Here is an 18,073-nt window from a genome sequence, read left to right on the forward strand (position 1 = left end):
TGACTCTAAAATAAATGAGAAATCAACTTTCTTTTTATTCCCCCCTGGGCCCCAAATCAAAAATCGGACTCCGAGCATCAATGCGTACAGATCCATAGATTATAGCTACTAAATTTCAGCCTGATATGTTCACGAATGACAGAGCAGTAGCGATTTTAACTAATTTTAACAAGAAGAAGAAGAAGAAGAAGAAGAAGAAGAAGGTAGCCCAGTTTGCATCGTACTGAGATTATATACGCGCATATATGCATGATTAAGACAAATCTTGCATTTAAAAACAAGAATACCATCCCATATCAGGTTAATAAATGGTAATAGAATCTTTACAAAAAATGCATTCACTATTGTTCATGATATATATATATATATATATATATATATATATATATATATATATATATATATATATATATTCAGTTGATTAAACCTAGACTATAACTGAGATATTCCTGATGACTACATCTTGACAAAAACTTGTTCAAAGTAGCATTTTCATCAAAGACTAAGACTAAATCAAATTGAACACTGAATGTTACCCAAAGCATCACACTGGTTGGCCTTCTTCCCATAATGCATCCTGTGTACTATTAATTCTCTGCGTATGTGATGCACAATCACCTGGAACATTCTTTGTCAGCTCCACGTGTGTCAGTCTTGAATTCATTTCCCTCCTGAGCCTTTAAAAATACAAACAGATCTTAAATAGATGTTTTAGCGATGTTCTGATGCAAGCTGCTCTCTTTCACAATAAAGCCATGGACATACCGCGTGCCTATTTAACTGACTCCAACACATCAACATCAAATTACTGATTGAATTATCCAAGCCCATAAGCCTGCCATGATAAAGAGATAATCACTGTTATTCACCTCACCTGTCAGTTAATCCATTCCCATAAAATATTATTACATTTGTTACAGTGTGTCAATAAGGATATTGTGATAATTAATATTTAGTTAATGTGATTCATAAAGGCAATCGCATGAAAATGTGTAATTTCTCAAGAACATACAGTGTCGCTTGAACTAAGTAATCTTTGTATAACATGACTGTATATTTCCTGATAGGTTGCCATTAGAAGACAGATTTCTTTCTATTTCTTTAACGTGTTATTAGGTACTCTGCAGAACACAATGGACACATTTAAGTAATTTATGCCAATGAACAGTGCATCTAAATTGCACATAAAAAGGTCAACCAAAAGTGCAGGAGACTGTAACTTCAACGCTAATCCAACCTATTTGCCACAGATTACAGCAGTAGTTCTCCAACTTTTTTATCAAACACTAAGTTAAACTGCATAAAAAAATAATGTAAAGTGCAGTAGTCAAAAATACAGGAAATAATGAAACATTGTTTGCAATCTGTGTCAAAAAGCATAAGAAACCAAAAAAGGAAATTAATTCGGCTATTAAAAGTTTGTTTATTGTTCCGCTCCATGTGAACTACATGCCAATGTAAATCATTATTTTTGCACTTTAGTTTCAGGTTACATTTTGTTTCTGGTCCATATCTAATGCGGTCTAATAATCTAATGCACTTTTCATTTCTTTGTGCGTAAGCATTTTATTTAGTGTTCATAATCTTTATTGTTAATGAAGGAACGCATTTTAGAAGACTGGCATGAAATTGAAATAGTACTCCTGTTTGTCATGCCCCACCTGTCATACCTCCATTCCCAGGGGAAGCGCCACACACTTTGAGAAGCACTGGATTACAGAGTTGACAGGAGCTAGTTTTTATAGGAGGGGCGGGGCCAAAAGGGCTGGTTCGAGACACCAATAGAAAAATGTGATTGTAATAGCCAAGTTTCAACCCATAGAGGGCAGTTACTTTTCATTCAGTCAGTTTTTACAACAAAATAGGCCAAATTAAAATACTGTACCTAAACTGAGTTGGACCGGGATCAATGGGGCTAAATGACTCTATCCCCAATAACAACGATACTGTAGGTCCAAATGTATGGGCACCCCTATTTTTTTTTTTTTAAACAATCGAGATGAATCCGATCCAGATAACATTTACTGTGGTAATTGAGGAACTAACCTGACAATATTTGAGTAAAATTTCATAAAAATCAGCCATTTACACCCAAGATATGAATTTTTAAATGATGAGATAGAGATTTTTCAAGTTAAAAAAAAAAAAAATCGAGATCATTGTATTGATCCGAATTCAAGGTCTTTCTTTGGTTAAAATTTTGTCAAAAATCCATTCAGTACTTTTGATGTAAACCTGCTACCAGACAAAAATACAAATAAATAAACACCCGTGAAAACATTACCTTGGCAGAGGTAATTTTAAATGTAATATCCAAGCAAGTGTATGCTCCCCTTCCCAATGCTTCCTGAATGCAAATAAGATAATAAATAAGTTTGCGTTTTGGCTAAGTAATGAATAGGGACACACACCACACGGGTCTATCTTTTATAGTGTATTATTAATTAATTTTTCAGGCTACATTGCTCAGATTTAAAGGCCAAAACTCTTTAAAACCATACCATCGCTGGATAAATTGGATAAAATGTGGTTTTCTGGCAGCACATGTAATTTGTTCCTAGATTATACTGTAACAGTCGGCAGCGAGGAATTCCATGTTTAATATTCAGACCTGATTCTCACAGGAAAATTGGAATAAAGGAAAACAGACGAAAGGTTGTACCTATCTCTGGTCCTGTAATCAACCATGCAAGTGAACCTATGAATATGTAGTCCATTTCATCTGAGGGGTCGGACTCTGGTAGGGCAGGCCAGCCGAGATTAAATCTCAGCTCATCTGATTGGACCATGTAAAGATTCAAACTGAGCTAATTTCATGCCAATCTGGTTGCCTCTAGTGAAACTATCCAAAAAGGCAAGAGGCTGTAATGATTTGCAAAAGAGCAGACAACAGATAAATGCTGGAATAGAGTTGAAGGACTTTCTTACCTTTGAGGAGAAATATTTCAATTTAAATGTATCACTTTATCAAGGAAAGCTCCTCCAGCTTTGCAGTGCAGATATTATACCAATTAGATCCCAAATGTAGTGAGCTATCCAAGAGGGAACAAATAGCCGACACACTCCTGCTTGACATTCCTCTTTGTTTTTATGTATCCAGTTACAACCAGTTAGATCTGCTGCAGATTTATGACACCATAAACCGGAAACATCACCAGGATAAAAAAACCCTCCTTCAGTTTCCAATTGTAATTTTAATGTATTTTCCTTTCTTTGTTTTGCATATCATTGAACAAAACAAACTACATCGGTACACTTCATTGTGTGTAGCAGTGAAACTCTTGTTAACTGTAATAACAGTAACACAGAATATGAGTATTCTTGTCAGTGGTGCAAAGGTTGAATGGTATTGATTTTATAATCAGATCATAAATCTGATTATTTTTATTCAACACTTCTCGACCTTGGCTGATGCTTCAAAGTCTGTATTTAAACAAAGGATCCAAAAGAATGAGAACAAAAATTAATAATTAGCAGGAGTTGTTCAATGAGGCTCCACACAAGGTGCACATTAACTTTGGAGCTAAAGCCCTTTGGTCTATAAAAAAAAGATATATTATGTACAAGTCCCATGACCTTTGTTCTACTTGTTCTACTGTATACTGTATAGTGACAAACTCTGTATAAGGTAAACTCTCTGAGTCTGAACTTATGTAGCTAAATAATAAGTTTATATTTACATTAATAAGCACTTATCTCCACTTGAGTAGAATTATTGCGTTTCATGTTTTTAATAACTCATACATCCATTCAGAGAGTCATTCACGGACTGCTGAAGGACCACCAAAAGGACTTCTACCCTCAGGGTTTGTGTGTCTTCAACAGTCCGTGATTTACTCGCTAACTTCAGCCTCCAGAGCTTCAACACTGTTTAAGGGAGGGTAAAGGACCCTGAGGGGAGCTCCTCTTCTCTGCTTTATTGCCTACTACAAAACTGCAGAGTTGGAACTGTCACCCCCCCTGCAGTCAAATTTTTTGTCAGGTCACAACTGTTTTTTATCCTCTTTCGGTAAACAAAAAAGGTTTACATGGGCATCTTTAACTTTTACTGTGGTTTTTTAGAGCAACCAAAAGTAGCACAAGTTGAAATTTTGACTGAAAAAGCTGGCTGAATGTTTCACTCCAATAGCAAACAATGGGATGTTTACAGGCAGTGGGGCCGTGTGACATCATCAATCACGTGATTTCAAGATGGCAGAACACAGGCGCTAAAACTGTAAAGTAATCCCATTTTTAAGAGGCAATGAAATGAATATGGGGCATAATAATGCATTTTGTTAGGCATAGATATTTTAATAAGTACATTTCAAAGATTTTAGGCCAAACTTGTAAAAACAGTGGAGGATCCCATTAATACTATGCACGCAATGGCTATGATTAAAGGTACAGTACATGGTACTGGTGCATGCATATAAAGCCTTAAAGCTGCCATGTTTACACGCTGACCAGGTGTTCTGTAACATATATGGTCCAGTACTTTAAACACTAGTTACATTGAATCATAGAAGGAAGTGAAATGAAAAGAAAATTAATATGATAAGTACAGATGGGAATTGATAAGAATTTAGCCATTCGGATTCCATTATCGATACTGCTTATCGATTCGATTGCTTATCAATTCTCTTATCGATTCTCATTGAGGTGAGGGAATTAAATAATACAAATCGATTTGTTTACTTTAACTCTTCATTATATTATCTTTGACTCTTTAATTTCCTGCAGATATATCAGCGCTCTTTTAATCCACCAGGAATAGATTGTTTTCGCTGGATAATAATATATACAAAAGCACTATATAAAATTGATTAATTATTATTATTATTACAACATATGAAACATTTTGGCTACAAACATTTTAGAATATTTACAGTGCTCCTTTTGAACTTGGACAACTTGATCCAAAACTAATTCACACATAAAACACATAATTAATCTGTAAAAAAGAATGTACTAACCAAAAGTACAGCTGCACTTATTGTTATGTATTTAAAACGGTAAAGCTTTAGTTTAGCCTTTGTTTACATTTCTATAAATGGACCTTCAGAGACGCCGTCCCCGTTGTTACATGCGACGTCATCAGCCGTGTGTGTGTAAGTGTGAAAGCGCAAACGATCAGTACCAGTCCGTCTCCCGTGTCTGATTACTTCTTATGAGGACATAAACTGGCAACGAGGTGTGTGTTCTTGGTAAAGTTTGTAAAGTTTGTTGTTTTTGGAAGAAAAGTCTGTGCAAGAAGCAACTTTTGCGCGAGTGTACAGAACCCGGAAGTGACTAGCGTAGCAACAGAGACGCTACAAACATAGCACGGAGGACAGCACAGCTGCGGGTGGAGGAAGTGGATTCTCCGCGGTGGACAGCAAACAACTATATGGTGGAAGGAGTGTCACTTGGTGCTAACACAACATACAGGACCTGGAGGAGTTTATCGTTACGTATTTGCGACGTAAGAGGAACCGATAAGTGAAATCGAAATACAGGCAAACAAACGATTCCTAGGAATTGGATTACTTGCAACCGGTTCTCAGAAAGATAAGTTGATATCCACAGGAGCCAATATTTGCTTGTAACAGAAAAACAATAGCATCCAAAAAATTCTTTGTGTACTTGTAAATTAAACAATTTAAGACTAAATCCAATATGCACCAAAGATAATTCAGAGGCAGTATGGGCGTTTTAATAAGACGGATTTTGTGTCAATTTTGTGATACTGCATTTGACTTGTACTGGATTGAATGAATATCTTATTGTCACTAATCATTAAAGGGTTAAAGCAAAAAACATTTGGGATCAAATATGTATTAAGGAGCTTTAGTTAAAACTAACATTTGGCCTCCATTACATTTCCCAGAGAGTTGCCTTTTAAAGGTGAAATAATAATTCAGTTGAAAAAGTTTGAAATGTGTGTGTTTTTGTCTATTCTGTGTGGATAACACATCCAGGAGACACAGAGACCCTTTGTCTCTACTCCTCCCTTTGCTGTGAGGTTGAGCTTTGACTGTGGGCACAATAGATTTGACACAAGAGCGCTGATGAATCTCATCAGTTTAATGTGTTTATGCTTGCTAAGCCTTAAATCTCATTGCTGTTCAACCAAGTGCTACAAAGTTACCTAATTCCCCCTGGCCGTCGCTCAGCGTGCAGCTCCTCTCGTTCTGTGGCTCCGTTAGCAACACATTCCCAATAACAGAATGTTCTCAGCAACCTGTGGAAGACAGAAGGCACGCCTTGTCTCACTGATTTGTGTTATCGGGCGGAGAATAGATCTTGACAGAAATACAGTGAGTGCAGATAGAACAGTTATTTTCACCTGAAATTCAGCCCATGACTGTCTCTCTTCTTTCACATTGATCCCTTTTTACAGACTTTTCACCGCAAGTGCTTGAGTCTTATCTCCCCTGCCTCCACCTCGCCTGTCTCATATTCTAACTAACCGGGCTGGCTGCGTATATGACAGCCAACACCCAGTATTAATTAAAATGTCATGCTTCTGAATCAATATTGTAAAACAGTTCAAACACAACTCTTTGCCACTGCTGTGATAAGTGCCTCTAGGTGATAGGTAAAGTCCAAAGACAGAGATGTGAGAAAATGGTGTGACGGAATAATCCGGAGAGAACATGTAACATTCAAATTTATGACCCCCCCCCCACACCCTCTCCATGTGTTACTTCATCGCTCACAATTGCAAATTATCCGCACTGTCACAAAGTGTGTTGCACTAAACTGACAGATCCATAAGTCAGCAGCGAGAAGCCAGCCAGGAGTCTAGCTTTACGACTGCAAAGAGTTCAACGTGACTAATACACTCACATTTGGGAAGGTGGCTCACACGAGGAAGATGTAAGTAGAGCTACCAAATAGGCAAATATTCTACATCTCAGAAGTTTGACATGAAAAGATGATGCTGTTTGAATCTGAGATATTAGTTCTTGAGGTAATAAGGCAACATTAAAATACGGATTTTATTTATATAAATCAATATCCAGGTTGTCCAATAACCAAAGGCATAACTACATATAATAGTTTGAAATATTTGGAAATGAGAATAGTCATCTCTAGGGCTAAACAATTTTGGAAAATAATCTAATTTCCATTTTTTTTTCCTTAATACTGCGATATTTTTTTTAAGGTCGTCTTCTCATGTATTTTTCAACAAACTTAATTAATCCACCCCCACAGATGGCGGCGCCTCCGCCACAAGTGTGCCCGCATCGAGTTCGTCGTGGTCCTGGGAGTGGGCCGTGAGATGCGTCACTTGGCGGTGGAGCGCAGCATTTTTTTAATAGCCAAAATAATTCCACACAACTGATGTGCTGCTCCTCTTTGGTATTACACTTTGTGTAGTGTCGACTTCTGTCAAGCCTGAGGCTGTGCAACAGGTTAAAGCAGCGTTTACATCTCCATCTGCCTGCTTTGCTTTGCGCTGCTTCACTTGCAAGTCACTTGGCAAGAACTTTTTTCTTCAAAATTGCAGCATTTTTGGTTAGGAAATCTCATTTTAGTAATAATTGTTGCACACTTGGACACAAAAGGCACTTCCAGGTGTGCACGAGTTGTTTTAACTCTCTTTTTAAATGTACATAACCCAGAAACACAAACATCAGCCACACCGTCTATTTGATACAGGCGATTTGTTCGTATACTCTCGTCTTCACCTGAGGACCCCGGCCGCGACTTAGCTGCCCCCGATGCTGCCTGTGTGCATCCTCCACCTAGTAACCGTAATCACCGTCCAGTACAAACAGTGTTTCAACCAGATGTAGCGTGTAGCGCACATAAAGCTACTCATCATGTTTATAGCTTGCAATGGATCATTCTACAAATCCGGGCTTAAAGAGACATCGGCTTCATTCGGGTTCGGGACGTGTTCTCTCGGGCAGGGTCTTTTTTTTCCTCTGCTTTGTAACCCATAATAATCACCGTGCAATATAAACAGTGTGCTTCATAATGTGTGTGTGTGTGTTCAGTCTTTTGAATAAAATGTTACTTCTTGTGTATACAGTGTCTGTTAGTATTTATTAGTGGAGGACCTATACCAAGCATGAGTAACTCTCATTCATCATGACCCTTCACCAATTCAACAAATAATTTTTAGCTTTAAAGTAAGGCTGGAACAAAACAACTTTAGCTTTACTTCACTAAATTTGGCCCTCAGAGAGTTATACATTTCCAAATTTAACGCGCTAGTGGCGCTCTCTCACGCACCATGCATTCTCCCTTTGTTGTGAAAAATTCCTGGTGAGAACCTTGGTGTGAATACATTTTTTTTATCATGTTACTATATTTTTTTGTTTTGTTTTTTCCAGAAAAAACTTGATAGTTTTCATTTGTGGTTCAGGCAACCACTGTTAGGATGTGACATGTATGGAATCCAATTATCAATATTCCTAGCAGGTGATGCTAGTCAGGTAAATAATGTTCACTGGATGGATGGTTGGTTGAATTGATTGACGGATGGATGGTTGGATTGATGAATGAATGGATGCTTGGTGTAACTATACTTTCTGAAAACTGGAGTTACGCTGCGTTCACACCGGATACATCACGAAATGTCCGTACGTCCAGATTACATACAAAGTCAAAGTCCTCTGCGGCGGTGCGGCCTGATCTGCACGTCAAGAGCGTTGGCCGTGCGAGCGCGCTCTCGATTTTATGCATATCAGCACATTCTCAAGAGTTGAAAATATTGAACTCCTGCGACTGTTTAGCAAGACGAAAGCCAATCAGAGTCTTTGTTGACGATGACGTCAGGCCGTCAACACGGACACCAGTCTGTTCACTTATTCAACCATGGGGTAGAAGCTGTGTGTGACCACCTGGAGCTGTATGACACAGCCTTTATAACTGGGACCGGACTAGGAAGGATTTGGTGTCGAGGAGAATTAGCGAGGAGGTGGTAGTAGCAGGTAAAAGTTCTCTCTGTAGTTTTCATCTTTGAAAGTCGGCACTGAGCTAGGATAGCATTAGCCGCTAATCACACCGGCTTTTTTCACTGGTAGTTTATGTTTATGAGAGGAGAAAAAGGAGCTCAGCTCCTCGCTTCAGCAGGCAGTGAAACTCACCGAGTTGGATGTTTCGCTAGTGGGTGGTGCTTCGCTTCAGACGCGCATATGAAGCGAATGGGGATATTTTTTGATCCTGCGACACATGGGAAACGTTTCGTGCAGCAGATGCACTGACACACAGACTGGGCTAAGAGCTAACGCTAACCACTCCATGTAATGAATAGACCAATAGACTGTTTTCAATAAGCTACAGAACGACTTAAAAATTAAGAAAGATGAATGCAACAAACTGAGGGTGCAGGTGGCTACATATGTTAAATCAGCCAACGCAATAGATGATATTCACTGCGATGATGAGATCACAACCCAAGAAGAGCTGGAACAACAACAGACCGCCCTGTATGAAGTAGAGAAACCACTTGAAGCCCAAAATCTTCAAATCGAAGAGGAGCGAGCCGACAGCGCGATGACTTTGTCCACGCCCACTTAAACACAGCAAACCTTAAACAGCGTAAAAGCCACAACTTGGGAGAAGGAGAAGGCATCTCCGAAAAAAAAAATCACTATGGAAACGGTTCAGGTCCTGGGTTCAAAAACTAAAGCTAAAGAAAAGAAATAAAAAAGAACGGGTGTCAGAAGACATCACAGAGGAGGAGGAGGAGGAAGAGGAGGAGGAGGAGGAAGAGGAGGAGGAGGAAGAAGAGGAAGAGGAAGAAGAGGAGGAAGAGAAAGAGGAGGATGACGACGACGAGGAGCCCAAAATGAACACGTACAAAAAGACAGATGATTCTTCTGATGAGGTATGGGCGCACGCACAAATGGATGTTTGTTGTTTAGTGCTAGGTTGCCAACACAAACATGCAATATATTAAATATATTGCAATATATTAAATATATTGTGAGATAAGAAATATATTACATTTCCTATCATTTGTTGTTCAGCCATTTAAAGCACATCATGACTTTGTAAAGAGTGCATTCTAAGTGTTGAATCATGGTCTGCCACTGTTAATGTCTCACAAGAAAAAAACACACAACTTCAGATATTATGATTTGAAAAGTTGTTTCTCTGGAGATGTATTTTCATTCTACATCAGTGTAATAAATGTAACAAAAATACAAATATTCTTCTTTAACAGGAAGAAGAAGAAGAGTCTATGGATTCAACCGAGTCAAATTAGCAACAGGAAAATGTGATTTTAGAAGAAAACTGAGTGTTATGATAGGCCTCAGGGTTCCCGGGAAGACCCCAGCAGTGAGCTGAGACATTGTGGACTCCAAAAGTGCAGCAGAATGGCTGATGGAAAATCACACCCAATGCAACGTGGTGGGAAAAAAAGTAATTGTTGAGCTTTTCACAGACAAAGGTCAAAAAGTGCTTTACAACAAAAGAGGTGAAAAACAATGACCAGAGACAATTTCTATCATTTGTACATAAAACAAAAAAGCCATATACAGGTTCTGGTCATAAAATTAGAATATCATGAAAAAGTTGATATATTTCAATAATTCCATTCATACATTTCACACAGACTGACATATTTCAAGTGTTTATTTATTTTGATGTTGATGATTATAACTGACAACTAATGAAAACCCCAAATTGAGTATCTCAGAAAATTTGAATATTAGGGAGAGGTTCAATATTGAAGACAGCTAATTAACTCAAAACACCTGCAAAGGCCTTTAAATGGTCTCTCAGTCTAGAACTGCTGACCTGACACTTGTCCAAAAGACGACCACTGACACCTTGCACAAGGAGGGCAAGATACAAAAGGTCATCTCTATAGAGGCTGGCTGTTCACAGAGCTCTGTGTCCAAGCACATTAATAGAGAGATAAAGGGATGGAAAAGATGTGGTAGAAAAAAGTGTACAATAGGGATAATCGCCACGCACAGACGTATGTAAGACATGGGTTTCAGCTGTCGCATTCCTTGTGTCAAGCCACTCTTGAACAAGAGACAGCGTCAGAAGCGTCTCGCCTGGGCTAAAGACAAAAAGGACTGGACTGCTGCTGAGTGGTCCAAAGTTATGTTCTCTGATCAAAATAAATGTTACATGTCCTTTGGAAATCAATGTCCCAGAGTCTGGATGAAGAGAGGAGAGGCACAGAATCCACGTTGCTTGAGGTCGAGTGTAAAATTTCCACAGTCAGTGATGGTTTGGGGTGCCATGTCATGTGCTGGTATTGGTCCACTGTGTTTCCTCATGTCCAAGGTCAACACAGCTGTCAACCAGGAAGTTTTAGAGCACTTCATGCTTCCTGCTGCTGACCAACTTTATGGAGATGCAGATTTCATTTTCCAACAGGACTTTATACCTGCACACAGTGCCAAAGCTACCACTACCTGGTTTAAGGACCATGGTATGCCTGTTCTTGATTGGCCAGAAAACTCACCTGACCTTAACCCTATAGAAAATCTATGGGGTATTGTGAAGAGGAAGATGTGAGACGCCAGATCCAACAATGTAGAAGAGCTGAAGGCCACTATCAGAGCAACCTGGGCTCTCATAACACCTGAGCAGTGCCACAGACTGATGGACTCCATGCCACGCTGCATTGCTGCAGTAATTCAGGCAAAAGGAGTCCCAACTAAGTATTGAGTGCTATACATACTCATACTTTTCATGTTCATACTTTTCAGTTGGCAAACATTTCTAGCAACTTCTTTTGTATCGGTCTTAAGTAATATTCTAATTTTCTGAGATACTGAATTAGGGATTTTCATTAGTTGTCAGTTATAATCATCAAAATTAAAAGAAATAAATATTTGAAATATCTCAGTCTGTGTGTAATGAATGAATATAATGTAGTTTCGCTTTTTGAATGGAATTACTGAAAAAAAATCAACTTGTTCATCATATTCTAATTTTATGACCAGCACCTGTATACATACTGTAATTATCCATAAGCCTGTCTGAACATGTTTTAACATGTTTTTTTTGTAAAACAAACCAAATGGCTGTCCATTTTGCTAATTAAATGAGAATAATTAAGTTTTTAAGGAGATTATTTAAAAAAAAAAAAAAATAGCCAATTATAGAATAGTCTTAAAAGTGTTCATCTCGTTTTGTTTGTACGCTCGCTTTTATTTTGAAAGGCTTCCGGTCATCGCAATACAGACACAAATTATAGGAACATTATACACATCTCAGTGCAGGTCTGCAAGGTAGGGACATGACGGTGCAGGTCTGCAGCCAAATCTTACTGTGAATGAAATTCCAAAATGAGAACTATTCTCAATTTTCAGAAATATTCTCACTATTAAGAGCGATAAATAGGCTCATTTTAAAACTTTACAAAGCAGTGAGTGCAATTGGACTTTGAAAGACAATGTTTAAAAGTAATGCTCACGATATGGATTGAATGGGACAAATTCTGTCAGAGTAAATATGGTTTAATAAATGAATTAGCTTAATAAATAATGGCTGTAATGACATTTTAGGGGACAATAAGGCTAATGCGTTGTCAGGAAATAGTTGATGTATGAGTTTCATGCCTCAGCGGTTCCTCAAAATGAATAGGCTCAGGAAGATAGCGGGGGCCTGCTACCAGCCTATTTCCTCGAATTATCTACTTGTTGTCAATTTGCACAGTAGAATTACACATGCAAATTGAACTGCCTGCACAAACACCACTTGGAGATGATAAAAACAAATTAACAAAGGCTATAGAAGGAGGATTTATTTCACTGGCTAACCCAGGTCAAGCAATACATGTATTTTATGATTGTGTGTACCCAATTTTGTTGTAATTATATCAGCAAATTATTCTTTGTAATCTTATTATTTCTCCCCCATCTTCTCCTTACACACATAATTAACTGCCTTTACGTGGTCACAAAAAAACAACACACACACACACATACACACAGCGTACCTGTGTATGTGAGTAATGTAGTTTAATAATCTAATTTGGAGTTCATTTTAAAAGACAGAAATGTGAAAGGTCCACACTTTAGTGACACTGTTTAGTGTGACTGATGAGTAAAAGTCACAGAGTTAAAATATACATATTCACCTCTTAACATCTTCTCTCATACTGGGGTGGAAACGAAGACCCCCCAGACCTCATTGCTATTAGATATCTCATTTACTTTGTACACACAGCGCTAATCTGCTCTAATGAATTCTGCCACACCAAGCCAGATCGAGATGACTTCAAATTATTACCACTTCCACAGATATGCCTTCCCTCATTTGAGGCTCAATTTGGCTGGCTGGCAAAAAACAGCCTGTCACAGTAAGATACTAATAATTAGGGTTTTAAGATGATTAGTTTATCTCTGGGCTCTTACAGTCCTGCTTCTTATCCACCATGGCCAAAACTTAATAAGAGGCTCTAAGTTTGAAACAGCCAACTCCAAATTACCAAGAAATGACAGAATAAAATGAAACAGAGCGTATGCCAGAGAGAGAGAGAGAGAGAGAGAGAGAGAGCGAAAGAGTGAGCATTGTGGTAATGCTACAAAAACATTACTTCAAGTGTGAAATAGAGCACAAAGTCAAGTAATCAATAAAGAAGAGAATTCCAACCAGCAGGCCAAAATTGTTTGGCGTTACCAAGTCTTTGCGAGTCTCATTTAATTTCACATGCCGACGTGCTCAACGACTTGTCACATCCGTAATTAAAGCAGGGCTAACGCTGAGTGAGCGATAGCAGTTAATGGTTGCAGATTTCAGAGGACGTGATGCCATATTTCGGACGTTACAAATGACATTTGATATAACTTATTCTGTATCAGTCAACTTTAACATAAGATGTATTTCTCAAAAACAAACTTGGCAAATCCATAATCTTCAAACTGCTGCTGAGAGGTCGAGGCATGACTTTAGTGAAAAAATAACAGTGTGAAATACTAAAACAACAGACTTTAGTGTTAGAAACACAAATGTGCTGCTGAACAATAAAACACAGATATCAATATTTGACATATTCAAGTCGTGACATTGCTATTAACATGTTTTTAAATATATTTTTTCAAAAGTTATGAATGTAAATCTTCAATAACCCTTGATATCTTCTTAATGCATCCCATTTCATTTAAAGCTGATATCCGGAGTTTCTGCTTCTGCCAATCTACCAGAAGCCACGCCTCTACTTTTATGCACACACATCGTGGAACATAACAAGGTCGTATTGGGTGGCATTGATATAGGTCTACGGGTCAGGTAAGAGCCAAAATTATATTTACCTGTTTGTTGTTGTGACGCGCGGCCTTGTTTCCGTGCACAGTTCCGCATTCACTTTGATTGACAGTCTCAAAAACAGGAAGTCGAAGCCTATTTTCCATTTGTATAGGGGTCTATAGGACGAAGGAGGGACTTATATACATTAATGTATATGAATGACCACCAGCAGTAGACTATAGTAAAAGACTCGCTAGGTATTTTTTCCGCATTTTAAAAGAATGATACATAAACATAAAGTAGATTTCTAAGAAACTCTGGAAATCAGCTTTAACAAATATATCAAAATACTAGGAATGTGAAAAAAAAGGCTGTGTAAAATTCAAAGGTGCACACAATAAAATCAAGTAAATAAAGTTTCACAAAAGTTCAGCGGTGCAATGACATGTTGACCCTTTTGCTAACTGTAGTAGCTAGATGCTGCAGTGTTTACAAGATGGCGGACAACGCTAATGCTCTGTCGACTCATACGTCAGTTGCGTGTAGTGATGGTCTGAGAAAACAACCTGGCCAAAACAGCAAGCGAGCAAACATTGCAAAATTGTCTGGATAAGAGCCAACGTTGTAAGCAGAGATTGAGATGGAGCATTGAGTGAAAACAATCCCAGGGATTGGGAAATGAAAAGCTACATTCACCAAACATGAGCAATATTTGAATCACACACAGGCCAAAATATTGCTGCAGTTGTGAAGGAGGAGCTAATGAATGGAAAGTCAAAGGTCCTAAAGATAAAAACTTTTGAAACTTTTATGTTTGAGAAATTAGAAATATAAAGCAAAACACTCCCACAACTTTTGCAGTTAAATTGTTTTTTATCAACAAAGATTTGTTGCACATTTGTTACTCTACATTGGGAGTTTTAGTCATGTTTTATACCGCATAGTGAGTATTTCATATCGTGAGCCATGTATTTCATATTGTATCGTGAGTTGACTATTTCGTTACACCCCTATGAAATACACACACGCACACGTGTACACGCATGAACAAACTTTCTGTCTGGAATTTACACGTTCTTTCTGAATTAGGACACAGAAGGTTCAGACTGCAGCCAAATGTGACCTAAATCCACTTTTTTACCAATATCTGATCTATTAAAGACTGTTTTAACAGCACAAATCAGATTTATTTCAAATCCGAACCACGCCACTTTCACATGTGCTCCTAAATTCGAAACGTATCTGATATTTTACAATGCGACTGCCGTCTGAACAGCCATGTCGCATTTATCCAACTTCTACATCATTGAAACGTCACAATTCTGCGTCCCAGGAGGAGCGGCAGGAAAAACACAGCCATAGTGAAGGACGGAGTAGAAAGTGGATACATAAATATTAGCCGAGACAAGATGCGTCATTAATGAACTTCCGTAAACACAGTGTGGGCCTGTCACGTATTACCTGAGGACCTCTTACTTATGTGCATGCGGGTTACCTCAGGGTTGCATTCAGTTCATAATTCAAACTGATAATTGTCACGTTTATGGAGTCACATGTAGAAGCACAAAAAAATATGTTTCCCCAAAAAAAAGTCTGAATTGTGCCTTAAGATCTGCTTTCTGAATGAAGCCAAAGTGTGACCTAACAGATCTAACAAACAGAGATGTCCCGATACTACTTTTCCATTTCCGATACGATACCGATATTGCAGCCTTGAGTATTGGTCAATACCGATAATGAACCGATACAATATCGGCACGAATCATACGTACTTTTATCACTTATTTTGTAGTGTGGAATATTAGAAAAGATTTGATCAAGTGATGTTACTCAAACAGAGAACAATAGTCAACAACAGTGAAATGAGAAAAACTGACCCATTTATTATGAACCAATTGGTTACATACATTTAACCTTCAACATAATATCAACAGTATTCTACAATTGAACAAATATAATATAATATCGGAGATTTTGGATGCAGTTCGATAAAATCGAATATTCATTTTCTGGCTGATATCGGGACAATCCTGCTAAGGCTGAACGATTAACCTTAATTGCATCGATATTAAGGTTTTCACTACTGCAATAACGTAACCTCAGATGTTGAGGTTTTTTCTTCCGTCTCCATCATTTGAGTGATATATATGTTCACCAATCAGAATTGCTGAGAACCGCCTTTCTGGGCTGCTGGCCAATCAGAGATGGTTAGGACACAGGCTTGTATGCGCTGCAGCGAGTCTCTGAGTGCGCTAACTACACTAGGGCCCTATAAAATTCACGTTAATGGAATCACGGAATCAAACAATGAAAACGGAATCTACTGTTGAACTTGGAAATAGACAGAATCAGGTTTAAACGCCGTCAAGGTGAGCCATGAAAAAATGTCCTTCCAACTCTCATCCTGGCAGCTTCAAACACCACCTAAACACATCTAACCTGACCAAAAACTATCACTGACTACTAAATCAGAGCAGACCAGTGCCCGTTTAACTGTAACGCGTTTGTAAAGCTCCGTCTGTTTCTCATAGCACTGCTGTGCTCCGTGAGAACATTCATTCATTTATTCATTTGCAGACCCACTTATTCCTGTTCAGGGTCGCGGGGGTCTGCCGGGGCCAATCTCCGGCTCTCATTGGGCGCTGGGCAGGGGTACACCCTGGACAGGGCACCCGTCCATGGCAGGGCAACACAGACAGACAACCACTCACTCTCATTCACTCCTATGGGCAATTTAGAGACTCCAATCAACCTTACAGTCATGTTTTACCATCTTGCTGTGAGGAGGACATGCTAACCACTAAACCACCATGCGCCCTCCGTGAGAACATGATCAGCTTTAATCAGCTTCACCTGCTCAGAGTGTTTAAACATCTCATCAGAGCTACAGAAGATCTGTGGATAAGTTGTTCTATTGTTGTAGACTAGACCACCGATACCAGGGAATGTAGAGTCTGAAACATTGTAGAGTAATGACAACTTCTGATACTGTAAAATATTCTAGCCCCGAGTGGTGAAAAACACTTCTTACACGTAATGTGTCTTGTACATTTATTTTGTTTAATCATTACGGTCTGGAATGATGTCATCAGGATCATTTAAATTAGGTTAACTTAAATTAAGTTCAGTAAACCATTGATCCCTGAGGGGAAATTATATGCCATGAATAATTAAAAAGGAGCAGTCAGAACTTTTATCTACCTTTCAATTTTACTTTACTCATTATTTTAAAATACATTTTTATTTTTGACATGCGTTTTTGTTTAATGATAGTTTTCTTTTTTATTGTTTTTTTTCTTTTGGATTTATTTTGTTTCCTCACAGTCCAACTTATATCTACCTTTTAATTGTATCTTACTTTATTTTTGACATACAATTTTGTTTTAGTTATATATATATTTTTTTTATTTATTAGTATTTTGTTTCCTCACAGGAGTTAAAAACTAATTTCTACTACTTTCTGGAAAAAAAATATTCATATTTTTTAAAAAACAGAATTTCAAAAAATTGATGTGGAAAACAGAATTTGAAAAAAAACAAAGAAAATAAAACGCATATGCATTTAAATGTATAGAATGTTTTCAAAAATCAGAAATCAAATCGAAATTCGCAATATCTGTCAGAAAAATCGCAATTAGGTTTTTTTTTTTAAATCCTACTAACAAACAGAGAAAGGTAATCACAGTCACATGTTTAGGTTTGCTCTACGGTCAATTCAGAGACTTCATTACATGACAGTGATATGATTTTTTTTCCCGGAATTATATTATTTGGAATTAAAGTATTCAGAATTAAAGTATTCTGCTTTGTGTTTACATGGAAATAGTAATTGCAAATTGAGGTTTACATGGAAAACACATTTATTTGCCTTTATTCAATTCCTCTTTAGGTCTGGGGGTTGTGAAGGGTTCTGATTGGACAGGGGGGTGATCATGAA

At 38.0% G+C, this 18,073-nt stretch overlaps 1 protein-coding gene across 9 annotated transcripts in view; it reads right to left on the reverse strand.

Moving 5' to 3' along the window:
* pik3ap1 (phosphoinositide-3-kinase adaptor protein 1) overlaps positions 1-6,541 on the reverse strand; it is a 43,739-nt gene extending 37,198 nt beyond the window's left edge. For 3 of the 9 annotated variants that reach the window (XM_028468367.1, XM_028468370.1, XM_028468362.1), the window contains exons 1-2: positions 2,929-3,189; positions 619-677 (exon numbers count right to left, since the gene is read on the reverse strand). The gene's annotated coding sequence lies outside the window, so the exon portion shown is untranslated. Of the gene's footprint in view, positions 1-618; positions 678-2,928; positions 3,199-6,109; positions 6,203-6,307 lie in introns of those variants that run through there. The other 6 variants (XM_028468365.1, XM_028468364.1, XM_028468368.1 and 3 more) reach the window with 5 other exon arrangements.
* Between the last annotated feature and the right edge of the window lie 11,532 nt (positions 6,542-18,073).

Source organism: Gouania willdenowi, chromosome 15 (genome assembly GCF_900634775.1).
Source record: "Gouania willdenowi chromosome 15, fGouWil2.1, whole genome shotgun sequence".
In the NCBI taxonomy this organism is placed as follows: Eukaryota; Metazoa; Chordata; class Actinopteri; order Blenniiformes; family Gobiesocidae; genus Gouania; species Gouania willdenowi.